Here is an 18,690-nt window from a genome sequence, read left to right as displayed (position 1 = left end):
ATGAGTCTTTCATGCCAAAGTGTCTTATTTATCTATTGATGAAGGCTTAGTTCCTCTAACCTGGTATTTGAGGAACCATTATTTTGAATAATGGATCTTTTGATGTTGGCTCACAGGTAACCATTTTTACCAAAACAACTAACACTCTCAAATGAGATGTCTCTGATGTCACAGATTTGATTATGATGTCACTGACAGAAAATGTTTGACAGATACATCTATTCCACCATTTCAAATAGTATAATTAGCTTTGGTTATATCTGGTTAAGGACTATGATATTTCCCTTTCTCATGTTATGTATCATTTTATTTGACTACATCATTGTGCTAACTCAAATGGGGTAGCATACACCATTCTGACAGAACCTCTTCTATAGAAAATAATATTCAGAATCTATTGCACTCCACTACCATTACGTACATCTGCAAGGTGCATATGTCACTGTATTCACTTTAACAGTATTAACAATCATAATATGTTCGAGGTGCTATTGAACTCTTGCATCCCATCTCTGCCTAGGAGGACCCTCAGATTCTCCTCTTGTATATTATGGGATGTAGTATTCTTGTTCACCACCTTCTGCATACCTGTACTGTATCCATGTACTGTATCCTGGAAAATGTAACCTCCTAAACGTTATACAGTTTTAAGGTGAAGTCTAGACAGCATCTACAACAGAGAATTATTAAAGCTATTTATTATTCTCAAACAGTTCCCCTGACGGCATCTTCAATCTTCTCAATGGCATTCTCTGCTGGCTTTCCTACCTGGCTACTGTTATTTCTGATGATCGCATTTATAATCTTGTTTTGCCTTACTCCTCATTTAGGGTGACATCTCAACATCCGCATTCACTCGTAATACTTCTTGCACATACTTTGTATCTCCTCTGTAGTTATCCTCTATATTCCTGTCAATTTGAACGTTTTAGCCCATGTACAAATTACAGAAGACACAGAGGATGTAAGCCCAGAACCAAAGCAAAACTATTCACAGAAATAGCTACCACATCTGACTCTGACTGAGTAATGGAGACAGCCTCTAGCCAAAATATGCATCTGTCCAAAAAATAATCTTTATCATGAGCTAAGACCAAGAAAGATTAAAAAAAAAAAAAAAACATTGTAAAGGAGTACAGGATAAAGTCTCCTGATGCAAACAAAAATTGTGCTATCTTAAGGTGATGTGGAATCAACTACAGGGGAGTTTATTGATAATTATTGAAAAGGACACTCATGCCAGGCAACTAAGTCCAAAAATGGCATGGAAAGGTTACTAAGTCAGTTGTGAATGTGAGTATTTGGGGGGGTAAAGGTTAATGACTGCCATCGGCTGGAGAAAAATTACATTGTATAGATGTCACATGCATGCATGCCTTGGTGTGCAGAGACCTAACAACCAACAAATGCTGCATGGGATAAAGTGCTTGCATGCCCCTGAATTTTTATTACATTCATGGTATCTTTTGAATGTCAGCAACCCCTCCCAAACCACAGGTCTTTCCCTAGCACAGCCACACAATACAAGAGGCAGGAATAACTGCATAAACAAATGAGGAAAGAGACTTTAATATGACAATTCCAATGGGGTTTTATTTATTTGTTAACTGGGTAGAAGGCCAGTGCAAGGATACTTTTCAGCTGCAACCTGGACCTAAAGGGCTCAGTGCAGTTCAAAACAAAACAAATTCAGAAATAATACCAAGGCCCAGAGGGCACAGTACAGATAACAGAAATAAGACTACAGCATCAAACGTAAGCAAAAAAGCATATGGGTATATGTATAAATTAGTAGAGCTTAAATGCACAACTTACTTGTTTAATTAGAGCACATACAATCCAATACTGGGCCAAGAATCACATGAATGAATAAAACACTTATTTGATTACAGTGCATACCCCAGTAGCATAATATTCTCTAATATAGAACCAGCTAATATGGCAGACATTATTCCTTTGACTTTAACACATACTTTGAATTTGCAGATCTCCCTATCCTCTTACTAAAACTAAAGAAACTGAGATTTAGCAATGGAATACTCAAACAGATTTAGAATACATTGACAATCTAGCTTTCAGTTAAAAATATGGAAACCGTCTCTCACCAATTGAACTTTTATATTAAGTATACCACATGGTTAGGCTAATTCTTTTCTCACATGTCATAAATGACATACTATAAATGGAGTGATTATCATTTTTCTCCATTTTCTTGTTACCTTTAGCTAATTCCGTTTAAAACACCAATTTTTTGAGTTTCTGTGATTTAAAAAGCTTGTTTCAGCTATATATTGTACTTATTTTACTGCCTGCACTTTAACAAAGTCATTTTTGTGTTTAAATTACCTGCATAACTGTTGTAGGCTACACACTCAAGTGTGATAGCTATTTCTGTGCATTTAAAGTGTTTTTTGACTGTATCTGCTTTATTTTCTGGAAAATAAAAACAAAAACAATGCTTCTTTTCCCACCTTTCTAAGCTAGTATAGTTCAGTTTTCAGGTTAGTGCTGAATTCAGGGCTGTGTTACAAGTTTCTGTGTTTGCCCATACCTTACTTGGATAGAAGGAAGCTTCTCTGTTCACCTGTGAGAGAGAGGAGCTTTGAGCAGCCTATCTGTCCCTGGAGGAGTGGTTTCAGCCCAGAAATTAGTAGTTTATTCGCCATTTTGGGCTAATTTCTATCTCTTTCATTTCCCTGCTATAAAACCTGCATTATCCCGGTTTTGCATGCTGGGCAGCTAGGGTATAAGTATTCCCGGCTCCACAAAGTTTACTCTTCAATTTTTCCCTTGGAACTAGACAAACTTTCAACTTAAGGACTCAAACCATTCACTTCTCAGCCCGGCACTTGCTCAAAACTCATAGCAAGCACTAATAAACCTTAGCACTAGACCACCCCCCCTATACTGTAGAGAAGGACAAGGCCATCTATTCGACCTTTCCAGCCATTCAGTAAAACAGTTCACTGTACCTATCCAGGCATGTCCAAAGGGCAGTTTCATGTGTACTCTCCGGTCCAACTGGTGAATCTGGGCATTTTGAGGCAATTTTACAACTGCCTCATGTACACAGACAACCCTCTCCTTCTACCACCAAACACTAATATATGCGAGAGATGCAATTATACAGCCAAACTGGAGGCTAAGCTCTCTCAACCCAAGACTGGGCCAGGCAGTCAAGCGGAGAAGGAAATTACTTGCATCACACCACCAGTCTCACATAGACCTATGAAATCAGCACTGGCAAAAAACACACATGAATACACAAAAACATACTCAGAGGTTCTAAATAAAAATCTGTAAAAGCAACAGAGACCTCCAAAGCAGACATCCAAGCAACCTCCATCCCCAACTCAAACCATGAAACACATACTTCACAAAACCAGTGTGCCACGCAATCACAGCCCTTAAGGCAACATAACATACCTAACACACTAGTAATAGTTGACGCTATAATCAGGCACACTAACGTCCCACTTACTAGGCTGAACAAGGAGAAGGTTACTGTTGGCTGCCTGTCGGGTGCCAGGATCCACCACATAACACAAGCACTCAGGTCACTCCAGAACAAGTACAAATACAACTCTGTCATTGTCCATGTTGGTGTGAATGACATGAGCCATACCTCCCTGGACTACATGAAAAGAGACATGGAGGAGCTCTCTGATTACGTAGCCCAGGCCGGTAGGACCCTGACCCTGAGTAGCATCCTGCCTTCACCAAGAATGATACCATTGCATAAAGAAAAAATTATCAATTTTAACAATTGGCTAAGCTTCTGGTGTCATTGGCAGCCTGGGATGACATGTTCGACAAGCCACGCTGCTTCAATAGAGATGGCTTGCACCTGTCACCCTTAGGCTTTCGAATACTGACCAAGGCTCTTGCCACCCCCATAGTGCCTTTTATAGGCAAGGCTCAAATGACAAACCCACCGCTATAAATAGCACAAGTAACAAAAAAACTGAGGGTAATGCTACTCAGTGCCAGAAGTCTAAATCTCAAAATGCATGCACTCGAGGCACTTTTCAGTATGGAGAAAATTGATATATGTGTGCAGTAACAGAAACCTGGTTTAAGGCTCCAGAGAGCACCCCAGCACTACCAGGCTACAACTCATACCATACATTTTGGCCACAAAACCCGGACTGAAATACAAAAGGCGGGGGCGTATCCATATTCATCAAGGATAGCCACACCTCCAGGTTAGTGGCACAGCATGATGCTTCAGAGATCATTCACGTGTGACTAACAATGGGCAAAACTGCAATTCAAATTGTAGCTTGCTACAGATCACCCACCATGTCCCAGGACCCCCACTCCGCATTTCTGGAAAGTCTAGAAAACATAAAGGTCTTACCAAACAACCTGATTTTGGATGATTTCAATTACCCAAACATTAACTGGGAAAACTACTCAAGTACTAACTCCCTTGCCCAACATTTCCTAGAATTTCTAAACTCAAATGCCCTGGATCAACTGGTCAGTATCCCCACCAGTGGTGACAACATATTGGACCTGGTCATCACCAACATGGGTGACTGGTGTTCCAGAATGGAGGTCAACCCCTTGCTGGTTAGATCTGACCATAAACAAATCACTCTGGATATCTACATTCTGCCCCCACCCCCGGTCAAAGAAACCACTGTGAAAAACTTTTCAAAAGCAAACTTCACATTACTTATGACCAAGGTGGAAAGTTTCAAAGCCCCCATGCTAAAGGATAATGCTGTCCAAGCTTTTACTAATGCACTCTATGGGCATCTACAAGAATGCATGGATTGTGCTATTCCATGCAAAACCAAGACTCACTCCTCCAAGAAAAGGAAATCAGTCTGGTGGACCCCTGCCATAAACAAGCTATACAATAGAAGGAGGGAACTAGTTCAGAAAAGAGTAAAATCCCAAGAAGGGAATATATCCCTGGTCAGTATCAGCAAGAAACTACAATCCCTCATAAAATCATCCAAGGCTAGCTTCGAAAAAAAATTGCTAAGGACTCCAAAGATAACCACAAGGCATTCTTTAGCTATGTCAAGAATCTAAGTGGCAATCCTCAGCTCTGCTCGGAATTAGTGCAGAATGGCACAAAATACACTGAACCGACCGATATAGCCAACATCCTGGCAGACAGGTTCAGTGTAAACTTCACCCCCTTTCACCCCCAAAAGGGCCCATAACTATACCAGAAGAATGTAGTGCCCCTGAAATCATAGACACTCAGGTTAAAACAGCCCTATCCAAAGCCAAAAACACAGCATCAATGGGACCGGACAGTGTCCCAGGCAGTGTCCTACATGAGCTGAAAGATGAACTAACCCCTCACCTATACACACTGTTCAAACTCAGCCTCTCCACAAGCTACTTGCCCATAAAGTGGTGCACAGCAATGGTAATTCCACTCCACAAACGTGGAGCCACAACAGACCCCAGGAACTATTGCCCTATAAGCCTGACTAGTTTGGTCTGCAAGGCTATGGAGTGCATCATCATGGAAACAACTTTGGAATCAGGCTAAATGCTTAGTTGTTAAAAACAAAAAAGAATACATACAAGCCTTCCAAGGACAGCATAAAAAAATCCACAAAAATTCTGAGGAGCAATTAACACCATCCTCCACCCAGGAACAAATAGTACCCCATGCTCAAACCCAGAAAAAACTTCCTCTGAACTAGCCTCACTCTTCAACACATACTTTATAGATATCATCGCCAAACTTACAACTACCTTCCCTCTCACCAATACTGGCCCATTAGGAACACCACCAAATCTTAACCCTTCAAATCCTCTAACGACATTCTCACTATCACCCATTCCCACATCCACCATTTAAAAGCTTCTTTATAAACTAAAACCCTGCACAAATGCCCCTGACAACTTACCTGCAGAATATTTAAAAATGGCAGCCCCCTCCATCGCTTATCCAATCAGCATTCTCCTAAACAGGTCTATTCAAGAATCATGTGTACCAGATATGTGGAAGAAAGCTTTTGTCATCCCTCTTCACAAAGGAGACAATAACCCTGACATCTCTAATTTCTGCCCCATTGCCATTCTTTCCCCCATCTCTAAAATATTAGAGAAATGCATCCACTCCCAACTCTCAAGGCATTTAGTAAAACACCAATTGCTTTCCCCCACTCAACACTGTTTCAGACCTGGACACAGCACAAACACAGCCCTCATATCCTTCTTAGACACAGTAAACAGAGCTGTCAATTCTGGCTCCTTAGTCTCTGCTCTCTTTCTGGATTTATCTAAGGCATTTGACGCCATCTCCCACTCCCTACTAATTACTAAACTCTCCAGCCTTAACCTATCTCCCTCCACCATACAGTGGTTTACCAACTATCTCAGCAACAGGCAGCAATCCACTAGATGGCAGCACTCCTCCTCCCCATTCATTAATACTAAAAGAGGAGTTCCTCAAGGCTCAATTCTGGGTCCCCTCCTTTTCAGTATATTTGTCAATAGGTTTCATAATACTCTTACACACAGTACAGTCATCCAATATGCAGATGACTCTACCATCATCTGCTCCTCAAAATCTGTCACAGAACTACAACATCTTACCCAAGAAGCATTTACCTTCACAGAGCACTGGATGTCCCAGAATCACCTTGCCCCTAACCCCAATAAAACAAAACTATTACTATTTACCCCTACAAAATCTAGCCCTAGTAACAAAACTCAATTCACCATAAGTGCCCAAAATAACACTGTCATTGATGTTGTCCCTAGCATCAAACTGCTAGGGGTCATCATTGATGACAAGTTAAATTTTGACTTTCACATCCACAACAACATAAAAAAAAACACATCAAAGACTGGGTGCCTTATATAGGCACAACTATTTCCTCAGTCTCCCTGCAAAAAAACCTTAGCCTCATCCTTCCTACTTCCTACCCCTCTGTATGGAGCCCCTATCCTCACCAACCTCCAATCCTCCTTAAAAAAGAAGTTGGACATTTATTACAACAAAGTGGCTAAATTTGCTACCAGCACAAAATATTCCAACCACCACTGCTTATCTCTCCATAAACTAAACTGGCTTGAATCCTCTCACCCATGGCCGGCCTTAGGCATAGGCAAACTAGGTGACCGCCTAGGGCACCGTACAGGCTGGCCTCGTAAAGGGCGCATTTTTATGTATTCATTTATTTTATTATTTTGCTATCTTCTCGGCACCCTGTCTGAGTGATGGGCACCAAAACAATAGGGAGAGGGGGAAGGGTGAGCACCCTCCCACTTTTATAGCTTCAGATTGACAGGAAGTCTTCAAGAGGTTAAAAAAAAAAAAACTTCTGCCGTCGCGCACGGAACTTAAAGGGAGAGTGTCAGTGTTGTAGCTTTCAGAACTCTTTGCTATTTTTTGTCACCAATGTGTACTTTAAGTAATGTACTGGGGACCCATCTCACTGAATCTGCACTCTTCTGCTGCTTTTTTGTGTAAATAGTCTGTTTTTGCTTTCAGAGCGTCCCACTATGTCTGCCAGGTAAGACCACCCACCGTGTGATGTCATCAGTCACACCCATTCTCTGCCCTCCCTTCTTTAATTCTCACCATGCTTGAACTTTCCCAAATTGTTTTCATTCCCTATGGAAAACAGAAGCAATGTGGCTTTAGTTCCGATCTAGTCATGCTCCAACTGTGCTCGTCCTTCTCTGTGAACGTACATGAAATTACCAAGGCTGTGTTAACATGTTTTTAAATGACAAAAAAGAAAGCGTTAAATGCAGCACTAACTGCAGAACAAGTTCTGTAATGTTCTGTACAGATTGCTTCCTTCATAACTTACCAGCAATACCGGTACCGTACGAAAGGCATTGATCATTTCTTCATTACTCTAAACTTCTTTATTTAATAATCAGTAAGACAGTGATGGTGAAAAAAAGTCCAAAACAAGAGACAGTTATTTAAATATAGTTCTAACTATGTTGAAAAACCAAATATAATAAGGGGCTTTACTTTACATCTTGCAGTTTTTGAACAAAAAATACACAACTCTTGGCTTTGGCATTATGGACCAACGGTAACGATATTACAAAGCCCAGTGTCCAGGTGCCGCTTGGTGCCTTTTCTCCAAAGATAAGGGAAATGTCTTATCAGTTAGCAGTCTTCACCTAAAGACTCTCTGAAGGTGCAAATAATATGTAGCAAAACTTGTCAAATATTAGCTTATTTCAGGTATCAGCTGCACAGCTCTGAATCGCTTGTCTCCAGACACAGATACAGGAATGCTCACAGTAATCAGGCACACATTTTGAATGTTAATTTCTGTAACTTGCTGTGTTGACAGAATAGAAGAATGTGAAGTAATGTTCACTTTCAGATGTAAAGTCAATAACTTTATATCTTACAGCTCAGTATTTAACACTAGTCATAGAGACTATACTATAGCTGAATACTAATCCTACTCCTATGTTTATTGAGCGGGGTTTTATATTGCGCATCACGTTCTTTTGTTTGTAGTGTTTGCTCCCACCCATGGCTTTAGATTTCATCTAAATGGGACTATATATTAGGACCTATTTATGTGTTCCTTAAGGCATATTTATACTTTTGGATACTGGTTGTGCCTTGACTATTTAATGTCAGAATTTATTTATAGTCATGGACTTTGTGACTATATAATTTTTCGTCATGGTTAGTATGGCAGCATTGGCTGCGTTAAGCATATTGCTTGACTAGCTGCTACATATGATACTTCCTTTTTTCCGGGAGTGTAATCTATTATGATATAAACACTATCTTATTTGATTGTAGGCTTGCTTTAACAACGAATACTGTCTGTAGAAGGCCCTAAGTTAATATATTAATATGTCGGAATGATATAGTCTTTTACAGTAATTTTTGAGACTACGTAAATGTTAACTGATCTAACTATTTTGGAAATAAGCATTTATGCATTAGAAAATAGTAATATGTGATGGAAACTTATCTTTTTAAAAAAACAAACTAGGATTGTCAATTAGAAATTCCAGTGAAGTCATACTTTGGATTGCTTCCCTTCCTAAATATGGGCATGGCTTCCTGAATTGATGGTGTTTGAACAACTTTATGCATTTTATTAATCAATATGATATTTATAGAAAGGAAAAGGTCCAATGTTGTGTTTTAAATGAAATGTTTAATAGATTTTACATGTTGTTTCCTAATATAATGCTAGATGGTTGAAAATAGCATTGCTACTTTTTATTCAACTAGAATCCTTATTATTGTTAACGAGCCTACAGTTTGTTAATTGATCTTAATTAGTTTGATTAATTTGTTAATTATGACGAAGGGTTTCTATAAAAGTGAATGGATTTCTTTATATGATTGTAACCTGATGAAGCACAACTTGTTTGTGTGAAAGCGCTCGTTTCTGTTCTATTTTTACAATAAATGTTACTTGGATTATATCGTGGTGGTTTCAAGCAGTTTCTTCAACATTGCCTTTCCTGCCTTGATGCAAGAAACCTTTGGGTGATTGGATTCGTTTTTCTGCAGTTACTTTTTTGGTTTCTTTACCTATCCGGTCACCACGCGATGGAAGCACAGAATATTGAATTAGATTATAACCCTGTGAACAACCCTTCTTATGACAACTGGAATTGCTTTTTCTATCAACGTGAAAATCCGTTGCTGCATATGGATTTAAATGGTGAGGCATGTAAAAGTCCATCTACTAACAGTGATAATATGCATGAATTCTTTGGCAATATGAGGACACTTGAGAATGACCTCTATCGTTTGCATAGGCTTGTATGGCAGAGACGGCATTTGCAAGCATGTCAGCACTTTAAAGTGATCCCTCGCGGCATGCGCGTTTTGTGCATGCCGACATATGGGGATAGTCAACCAGATTTACTTCGGCAATGGCAGAAGTTAAACATTGACTTTGGCTTTAAATATATTCAGCTACTTTTAGATTATTTCTCACCGATAGAAGCTGAGCTATTAACTAAAGTTGAAGAGCAGTATAACTTGCTTACCACCACTTATGAATCTGATTTTTGTAAAGCCAAAATACAAGCTATGAACAAACAACTGTCCCTATATAGCAACAAATTGGAGCAAATCAAAATGAGAAAATTGAAGCGTGACTGTGAGGATTTCCATCTCGGCCGAATTTTTGTTTGGCCAAGGACACATTCTAACTTCATCAATCCACTTAACAATCAAGGAGATGTTGCATCCAGCTTGAATAATGATGTTCTTGCAAGTGCGCATGACACTACGACCAATGCAGAATTGCATATTGAGACTGTGTTAAATGAAGTGTCCGTGCTATCAGATACTCCAGTCATGTCATTACCTTGCAATCAGCAAGGTTTGGCTCAGTTGGCTAACATAGGTACGAAACCCAAAGTTATAGCCTTTACTAACAAACCGACAGTACCTTCGCCTTTGATTTTGCCCCTGCCCTACAAAGAGCGGTGTGTGAGCTCGATCCAACAGCGGAAACTGTCAGGGGACACAAAGGAGCAGAGAAGAAGAGCGAAGATTTGAATTTTCCATCAAATGACATGAGATGCACTATAAAAGAACTGGAAAATGCTGATTTAAATTGTTTATTTTTTAACTTATCATCCAGGACATTTTCATACAATGCCATGAATGTTTTAAATAAGGGTCTATCTTTTATACCCTCCCAACATAGTAATATTTCTGACACCCTTATAGGTCTACGCAAATTTTGCAGGAAACTATCTTTGAAGTTAATGTTTAAGAACAGTATATCTGATTCTGTTAACACCTCTGACAACAATACCAGGTTCGCCTGTAGAAAGAAAAGTACTTTTATACCACCTATGACACCAATAGTAGACTGTTTTTTGAAAACATGTGAGCGTGATCTATATCTATATTATGAAAGTCAACTGAAAAAGAATATTTTTATAAATCTTAATAATGAGGAAATGTCTGAGTTGAAAATGATGTGCAATGACCCCCAAATAATATTTAAGCCAGCAGACAAAGGAGGGGGGATAGTGGCTATGGATGCAACTTTTTACAATGATTTAATGCTCCATATGCTAGATAGTGACACTGCATACAAAAGGATTGAGAAATCACACATAGTTTCATTAACGCGATATGTCCATGATACCCTTTACGATATGCTTATGACTAGGTCTATTGAAAAACCTCTTTATGATTTCTTATTAGTAGAGCTTCCTCTCATCCCCATTATCAAGGGCCTTCCAAAACTACATAAAAAGATATATCCACCACCACTGAGACCTATAGTATCAGGTGACCATTGGGTCACGTATAATGCATCACTCTATATACAGGATAAACTAGGAGCCTATGTAAAGCAGGTCCCTACAATTCTCTTGGATTCATACAAACTTTTGGATGACCTGAAGTCAGATACATTAACCAAGGAAATAATGAATAGCACCATACTGGTGACTTTAGATATTGAAAGTTTATTTACAAAGATCCCCCATGAGTATGGTTTAGATGCAATAAGAAGCCACATGACACAACTTAAGGTTCCCAATGGTGATGTTATGAATTTGTGTTGTCTTTTGGATTTGGTCTTGAAAAATAATGTTTTCCTCTACGACAATGTGGCATATGCACAAACATGGGGGGTTGCCATGAACCCCTGTGCCAATGCATATGCCAAATGGGAAAAGGAATACATATTTAATGATTTGAGGTTTGCAAACGTCATACTATACAGACGTTTTGTAGACGATATACTGATTATATGGAATAGCGATATAGAAGGCCTCATTTCTTTCATTGACCATATGAATAGTGTTACCCCGTTTTTTAAGTTTAGTTATGATTTTTCCTATCACCATGTAAATTTCTTAGATATTACTATCAAAAAGGACAATCTATGTAGACTATCTACAACACTCTATAGGAAACCCTGTTGGAGGAATGGGATCCTCCACTATGACAGCCTACATCCACGGCATGTTTTTCCAAATATTATAAGAAATCAAATGGGGAGGATTGACAAAATCTGTAGTGATAGACTCGATTCACTACACCTAATGGATACTCAAAGGAAACTCTTTGTGGAAAGGGGTTATCCTATTAAAATGATTAATGAAATAAATGAACCATTATCCAATAGTACTAGGTTCTATACAAAAAAGCCTATTCTTTATGATAATTCCACTAGGAAGATGTCTAACATTGTGTCCTATGACATCAAATACACCAATGATATACAGCATCTGACTAATATAATTAGGGGTAATTGGAAAATTTTATTGTCAGATACATCTATTTTAGAAGTTGTGAGTAATAAACCGAATTTTAGATACATGAATTGTATGAACTTAAAGAGACTGTTATGCAAGGAGAAATTAATTAACACATCTACTGATATCAGATCCTTGATAAAAACAGGCACCTTCCCATGCACTAAATGCTCCTATTGCAATTACATATCTAGAAATAATGGTTTTACACCTCCAGATATGACAAGGAACATACTACCAATACACTATGCAGATTGCAATACTAGAAATGTGATATATCTTGCCACCTGTACCCTCTGTGATGTCTACTATGTGGGTTTAACCTCAAGGAGATTAAGAGATCGAATTTATGATCATGTATATAATATCAGAAAATGTAATGTTAGTAATGCCTTAGCTTTACATTGTAGTACTCATCCACAACATAGTTTTGTGTTCCAGGTCCTACAGGTGGTGAATTCCAACAGAAGGGAAGGTGATAACCTAAATACTCTGGAGGGCTTTGAGCTAAGATGGATATTGAGACTTAGAGCTCATTTACCGCCAGGTCTCAATTCTGTAGTTAACCTTCGACCAGCCCTAATAGGTCCGAGTTAAAAATAAAAATAAAAAAGTTTTTGCTAAATTTGATGTATCTTGCCATCTCTACTATGAAAATTTATAAACTATATATTTCTATTTTAAATATTGTTCATATAGATTTATTTTAGCATTGTAATTATAAACTGTTCTGTTGTTAGTAATTATTATTTTTATATTAATTTTTATATTAATTTTGATACATGTGATTAGATATTCCTTATTTTTATTAGACTCTACAGAGTTTGTGAACCCCTTGTAATGAGGTTTGAATTGATTATATTCATTCATACTAAACCTAATGCGAATGCTATCTTACAGCTCAGTATTTAACACTAGTCATAGAGACTATACTATAGCTGAATACTAATCCTACTCCTATGTTTACTTTTGTTTGTAGTGTTACCCATGGCTTTAGATTTCATCTAAATGGGACTATATATTAGGACCTATTTATGTGTTCCTTAAGGCATATATATACTTTTGGATACTGGTTGTGCCTTGTTTATTTAATGCCAGAATTTATTTATAGTCATGGATTTTGTGACTATATAATTTTTCATCATGGTTAGTATGGCAGCATTGGCGACTAGCTGCTACATATGATACTTCCTTTTTCCCGGGAGTGTAATCTATTATGATATAAACACTATCTTATTTGACTGTAGACTTGCTTTAACAACGAATACTGTCTGTAGAAGGCTCTAAGTTAACATATTAGTATGTCGGAATGATATAGTCTCTTACAGTAATTCTTGAGACTATGTAAATGTTAACTGATCTAACTATTTTGGAAATAAGCATTTATGCATTAGAAAATAGTAATATGTGATGGAAACTTATCTTTTTAAAAAAACAAACTAGGATTGTCAATTAGAAATTCCAGTGAAGTCATACTTTGGATTGCTTCCCTTCCTAAATATGGGCATGGCTTCCTGAATTGATTTACGGAGGCGGGATGCCGGTGTTTGAACAACTTTATGCATTTTATTAATCAATATGATATTTATAGAAAGGAAAAGGTCCAATGTTGTGTTTTAAATGAAATGTTTAATAGATTTTACATGTTGTTTCCTAATATAATGCTAGATGGTTGAAAATAGCATTGCTACTTTTTATTCAACTAGAATCCTTATTATTGTTAACGAGCCTACAGTTTGTTAATTGATCTTAATTAGTTTGATTAATTTGTTAATTATGTTTCTATAAAAGTGAATGGATTTCTTTATATGATTGTAACCTGATGAAGCACAACTTGTTTGTGTGAAAGCGCTCGTTTCTGTTCTATTTTTACAATAAATGTTACTTGGATTATATCGTGGTGGTTTCAAGCAGTTTCTTCAACAAAGTCAATAACTTGTTAACATTATTTTAGTCTATTTAACCACATTTTTGTGGGTTACTGATAAACTGTCAGGGTACAATATTGTTGCAATACAGTATTAGCTTCTTACATTAATGCCGATACTGATTTTGTAGTAGCGATTGAAGGGCTGAAGCGCCAACGCGCCTATTGATTTTGCTGCAGCAAATTACTTTTTACATTAATTTTTAACAAAGCAGTTTTAACAGAACCTTTTTTAAAGTTTTCTAATACACTTTACAAAGTCATGAGTTTTGCATAAGCATGCACATTCAGAGCAATGTGCGCTTTTTTTGACAAACTGTCTTATCCTCCGTAATGAAAATCACAGGTTTTACAAAAGGGCCAGAACCTTAGCAGCAACATTGGTACTGTAATATTCTGTACCACTCGCTTCCCTCATGGCTCTCAATTCTTTATTTTAAAAATTGATGAAAGCTGATAGCATGACGACTTAACCATTGCAAACCATTTTAAATATTTCCCTAATTCTCTTGGAAAGTTGAACACCATTCTTTCCATCATTGTGCCTGTTCTGAGCAAGAAGTATGACCCTTTAATATATGGCACTGGTCATTGGCTGTAATCCTTAGTGATTTTCCAGTAAATCAAACACTTTGCCAGGAGATGGGCAAAATTAATATCTTGCTACAAAGTTAGAGACAGCTGGGAAGTATGCCTATTGCTAAAGTCTGTTCCTTCAAATAACAATTTTTACTAGGTTCATAGGTTGATACTAGGCTATCTGCTCTAGGGCATTTATAAGCCTAGCCAGAGTGTATTTGGCTTACTAAGCAAAATAAGGGACAATTGAAAGGCTTATTTATTGTAGAAGTTTGTTATTTCCCTGACAATGCTATACTTTACTTCCATTCAGTTACATATAGCTGGACTGATCAGTACATATATTAAGAAAGTTACTGCTCAGCATACATTTATTTTTCTGTTGTATAGCTTGATGCTTAGAATTATTATTACAGCTTGTTTCAATTCTCTTGCCTAGTACTGTAAATGTCATTGTAATGGGTAATAAATATATATCTCCAGTACATTTTTTTATCTGCTGGTGGAGATAAAGAAATACAAGGCAACTTGGTCTGTAAAAGGTTTACAAGTGTGTTCCAGAATTTATTGTTTTTTTTCCAAGATTCGTAGGTGTATGGTAGGCTAACGACCACTAGAGCCCTTAAAAGCCCAGCCATTCAACTCAGATGTGAGCTATAAATATGATTTATATTTAGGTTCATAGGTTCATAGATAGGTAGTAGGCTATCTGCCCGAGGGCATTTATAAGCCTAGCCAGAGTGTGTCGGCTTTCGCCGCCCCATTGATTAATTAACTGATCCTCTGTCAAGCAGAGCCAATGAAGTGATTCCAGGGGTGTATTTTCTGTTACCCATCCACTTGTCAAGGTTTCTCTTGAAGAGTGTTAGTGAGGGGCTCTGCCTGATGTAATTTGGAATTTTGTTACAAAGCATGGCGAGTTTCTGTGACAGGAATCTATCCCTCCAGCATGTTCTATTTATTGTGGCGAGGTTTAGCTCACTAGAGCGCGTGGCTCACAGTGACTTGGATTTCTTTAGGTGGAGCATGTCCATCAATTCTGAGTTGGACATGGCTTTATAAGTCAGGCAGAGATCACCTCTGAGTAAGTGACCCATCTGTGGGCGTGGCTCAAATAAGGGTGTTCCTTCAGTTCGGAGTGGGTGGGGCTTAAGGGGCACCACAGCAGTACTTCGCCTAGGGCGCCGTTTCAGCTAAGGCCGGCCCTGCTCTCACCACCTTAATTACATACAACTAACTACAGGTCATAAGATAATCTTTCAACCTGAAACCTGCCCTTCCATCGCATTCATACTGACCACTTACCAGCTAAATCCCCATCTCAGGTCTGAAAACAAAATGTTATTATCCATTCAGAAACCTAAACTCTCAGCTGGCCAAATGCTGTACTCTCATTCTGTCTCCAAGTTATGGAATAATCTCCCTCCCCCACTCAGATCAATCAATAATCCTGCTTTCTTCAAAAAATCCCTCAAACTACATTTTTCCTCAAACTGGCTATGCCCCTGTACCCCACCTAACAACCCCAACACCTGAATTTCTTCTCTTACTATAATCACAGTTTAACTGTTGCAAATCGCTAAGGATTTTTCTGTTTGTACTTCACAATAATTTCCTAGCACATAACTTCCTTCCCAAACTTTACACAGTTTAACTGTCACAAATAGTAGGATTTTTTTGTATGTAATTAATGCAATTACTATGTCCTTTTTTTACTCAGATTCTTTTCTAATAATGTAATTATTGCAAAGACAATGTCCTATTTTTTTCTTCTCAAATTATCTTTTACCCATTCTATGTATCAAGATTGCTTCTTTATGTATTACTGTTGAATTGTAATTATATAATTCTGTGGAGCTTTACTCCCTGGGCCTCCACTGAAAATGGGCTCTTCTTGGCCTAGTGGACTTTGCTGGTCAACAAATGCAATAAATAAAATAAATAAATCTCATTAACAGAGACATTGGGAACCTCCAAACACTGGACCCTACCCAGTTTGGCTTTGTTAAGGGCAGATCATGCCTCCTAAACTTGGTGGACTTCTTTGAGACAATTACCAAGGCTACAGATGATTGAAAGGTGGTCCATACAGCCTACATAGACCTCACAAAGGCCTTCAACACCATTCCTCATTCAGGTATTATAGACAAGCTCTCCAGCCTGCACATAAGCACCTACGTCACGAGATGGGTTGCCAACTGGCTCACAGACAGAACCCACATTGTAAGAGTTGTGGGAGCTAGGTCTGACTCTAAACCGGTTGCAAGTGGCGTTCCCCAGGGCTCAGTCCTAGAACCCCTCCTGTTTGGCATATACTTCTCAGAGGTACAGACAAGCACAGGAGGACTATGGCTGACAAAGTTCACAGATGACTGCAAACTAGGGGCTATAATTGACTCTCTGGCTGACACAGACATCCTCCAAAAGGGTCTCACTGAGACAAATACCTGGTGTCAAAACCATGGCCTCAAGCTAAATGCCAAAAAGTGCATAGTCATCCCTTTGGAAAAAACAAAGTACCTACAAACTACCACATAGGTACTAGCCCCCTAAATACAGAAGACGTAATAATAGATCTGGGGACCAAAGTAGATAGTAACCTCTCCTTTGATAATCACATTGCAAGAGTGGTTAGAAAATCCTTCTATGTGGCCCACCTAATCACAAAAGGGTTTGCATCCAGAGGTCATTGTGCCCCTCTACGCATCACTCATCAGACCCACATAGAGTACAATGCCCCATTTGGGATGTACCTTACAAGACACCTGCAACAGCTGGAAAGACCACAGAAGGGGTCTATATTATAGCATCAAATTTTATAAAGTTCGAATGTTATAATATCGAACCAGTTTTGTTGAATGCTGAAAACAGCGAAGGTGCAGGACACCGAATTCTTTCCCAGGGAAAGAATTCGGTGGGCCATTGCTGTGGCTTCGCTGTTTTCAGCATTCGATATGTTGGAGCATTATGGGTCGGGTTCAGGTAAGTGTATGAATGTGTGTAGGTTACGGTTAGGGGGTGGGTTAGGTGAGTTAGGGTTAGGGAGTGGGTCAGGTAAGTGTGCGGTTGTGTGTAGGTTAGGGTTAGGGGGTGGGTTAGGTGAGTTAAGGTTAGGGCACGGGTGAGGTGAGTGTGCGATAGTGACGGACCTTAGGGTTAGGGTCGGGTTAAGGTAAGTGGGTAGCTAGTAGTGTATGTAAAGTTTAGTTTAGGTTTAGGTGTAGGATTTTAAGTGTATGTGTGTGAATTGCTGTTTTTTGTGTGTGTTTGTGTTGTGTGTATGTCTCTCGGAACAGCAATTTTTTTCCCTGGGAAAGAAATCGCTATTCTGACTGTTCGATGTTTGCAGATTTCGGTGTTTAGGGTTTGATGTTATAACATTCGATCTTTGTAGATTTCCATGTTATAATATAGACCCCATAGAAGTACCTCACCAAGAGGATCACTGGCCTCAAACAGATGCCCTATACAGCTCGACTGAAGAAACTCCAGCTGTACTCGGTTGCATACTGCCTACTCAGAGGTGATCTCTGCCTGACATACAAGGCCATGTCCAACCCAGAATTGATGGACATGCTCCACCTAAAGAAAACCATATCCCCTCGAGCCACATGCTCTTGGGATCTAAACCTCACCACAACAATAAACAGGACTTGCTGGAGGGATAGATTCCTGTCCCAGAGACTTCCCATGATCTGGAACAAGATTCCAATCTACATTAGGCAGAGCTCCTTGACGAGTGAATGGGAAACAGAAAGTTTACCCCGGGGATCACTTCAATGGCTCTGCTGGAGAGAAGCCCAGGGAACAAATCTAAGGGGGGCGGCGAAAGCCAACACATTCCATCTAGGCTTATAAATGCCTTCGGGCAGATAACCTAGTACCTACCTACCTATGAACCTATTAGAGCATGTAACACAATTAGCTCAATTAATTGCCTTCCAAGCAAATCTCCTTCTGTCTTCTAT

At 38.8% G+C, this 18,690-nt stretch overlaps 1 protein-coding gene across 1 annotated transcript in view; it reads left to right on the top strand.

The window, feature by feature from the left end:
- LOC122792267 (angiopoietin-2-like) overlaps positions 1 to 18,690 on the top strand; it is a 1,226,949-nt gene that overhangs the window by 1,021,085 nt on the left and 187,174 nt on the right. The gene's annotated exons all lie outside the window — the stretch shown is intronic.

Source organism: Protopterus annectens, chromosome 1.part2 (assembly GCF_019279795.1).
Source record: "Protopterus annectens isolate FY-2018-M chromosome 1.part2, PAN1.0, whole genome shotgun sequence".
NCBI classification, from domain to species: domain Eukaryota; kingdom Metazoa; phylum Chordata; order Ceratodontiformes; family Protopteridae; genus Protopterus; species Protopterus annectens.
This window is presented reverse-complemented; position numbering and strand designations above follow the sequence as displayed.